The sequence below is a fragment of the Taudactylus pleione genome, unplaced genomic scaffold (assembly GCF_031769625.1).
Source record: "Taudactylus pleione unplaced genomic scaffold, aTauple2 ptg000378l, whole genome shotgun sequence".
In the NCBI taxonomy this organism is placed as follows: domain Eukaryota; kingdom Metazoa; phylum Chordata; class Amphibia; order Anura; family Myobatrachidae; genus Taudactylus; species Taudactylus pleione.
In genome coordinates this window covers 1,745,471-1,747,544 of record NW_028284779.1, presented here as the reverse complement: position 1 = coordinate 1,747,544, position 2,074 = coordinate 1,745,471, and the positions used below count along the sequence as shown (strand labels likewise).

The 2,074-nt window shown below is 28.5% G+C and overlaps 1 non-coding gene across 1 annotated transcript; it reads right to left on the bottom strand.

Moving 5' to 3' along the window:
- Positions 1–1,595: 1,595 nt before the first annotated feature.
- LOC148507926 (U7 small nuclear RNA) lies at positions 1,596–1,657 on the bottom strand. Its single transcript, XR_015869651.1, has one exon. It is a non-coding gene; the product is annotated as a U7 small nuclear RNA (small nuclear RNA).
- Positions 1,658–2,074: the final 417 nt, after the last annotated feature.

The window sequence follows — 2,074 nt, the reverse complement described above, 5'->3', positions numbered from 1 at the left end:
CGCTTATTTGTATAAATTGTGGAAAATTATAACTTTTTGTTCAAGTCCAATCTATGTGTACATTGCTGTCATACAACTAAATATATATAAATGTAATCAAATACTTACTCTTCCAAACACTAATTGACACCCCACAACAAATATATACAATCCTAAACTGTATACAGTGATTCTGCAATGCTATCAATATGAAATCAAAACTTCCAATTCAAATACTTGCAATATACAACTATCATATTGACAGATGAGTAAATTATACTTTTTATAAAAAGACATTACTTTTCTAAAACAAACAGAACATGATTAATAATATTATCTATTTTTTACCAAAACATTAATGCTTTTTAGCACCTGCCAAAAAGCTGTTAAACAAATAGCAAAAGAGCTATAAACATCAACTGTTACTTTTTACTCATTTATTTTATATGAAAACTTTATTTATCTTATAGTGAGTAACTATTATTTTATTTTTTTTTGCTTTTTGGCTGTCATATAGTTTTCAAAATGTATAGTTTAAAGTATTTGATAATTTAACTATAATTAAATATTAGTATTAATAGAAAAAGATGTGTCCACATCTTTAAATTGGGACTAGGTGAAATGGTCATTTGCATAAAACGATGAACATCTTGGACATCCATTCAATTTCAACCCTCCTGAATTGTATTTTTATGTTGTTAATCATTTTGGGTGGTTATGTTCTAAATTTTTTCTGTTTTAGCAATAGAAATATGTTTGTCCCATACATTCTTGAATACTTTATTGCATGAGCTCCATCTCAACTCCTATAACACTCTTTAATGGATCTAGGAAATATCTTTAAAATTAGATTAAAAAGGACAATGCTCTGGTAAAATGCTTAAAACCGACAGTGGAATACTCTTGTACCTCACTAATAAGTATCACCCACATTTGAGGTGTCCAATTTTATGGACTATTTTCTTTAAACTGATAATTGGTTCTCTAGCCATTTACATATGTCCCACACCCCAAATCTAATACATTCATGTGGTTCTCAACCCTCAAGTTTTCCCAACAGGACATGTTTTGAGGATTTCTGTCTGTGGAAGCTTTTGGGATAAATACTTACTCGTCAAAACAGATTAACTTAGCTGTGCATGATTAAAGAAATATACAAAACATGACCCGTTGGTGGTACTTGGGGACTGGAGTTGAGATCCACTGTTAAGTAGAACAGTGTGAGATTCTTTTAGAATATTACAATGCATCAGACATACTGTAGTGAACTAGGTGCTAAAATGCTTATTTGTATAAATTGTGAAAAATTATAACTTTTTGTTCAAGTCCAATCTATGTGTACATTGCTGTCATACAACTAAATATATATAAATGTAATCAAATACTTACTCTTCCAAACACTAATTGACACCCCACAACAAATATGTACAATCCTAAACTGTATACAGTGATTCTGCAATGCTCTCAATATGAAATTAAAACTTCCAATTCAAATACTTGCAATATACAACTATCATATTGACAGATGAGTAAATGATACTTTTTATAAAAAGACATTACTTTTCTAAAACAAACAGAACATGATTAATAATATTATCTATTTTTTACCAAAACATTAATGCTTTTTAGCACCTGCCAAAAAGCTGTTAAACAAATAGTAAAAGAGCTATAAACATCAACTAAGTGTTACTTTTTACTCATTTATTTTATATGAAAACTTTATTTATCTTATAGTGAGTAACTATTATTTTTTTGTTTTTTTTGCTTTTTGGCTGTCATATAGTTTTCAAAATGTATAGTTTAAAGTATTTGATAATTTAACTATAATTAAATGTTAATATTAATAGAAAAAGATGTGTCCACATCTTTAAATTGGGACTAGGTGAAATGGTCATTTGCATAAAATGATGAACATCTTGGACTTCCATTCAATTTCAACCCTCCTGAAATGTATTTTTATATTGTTAATCACTTTGGGTGGTTATGTTCTAAATTTTTTCTGTTTTAGCAATAGAAATATGTTTGTCCCATACATTCTTGAATTACTTTCTTGCATGAGCCCCACCTCAACTGCTATAACACTCTTTAATGGATC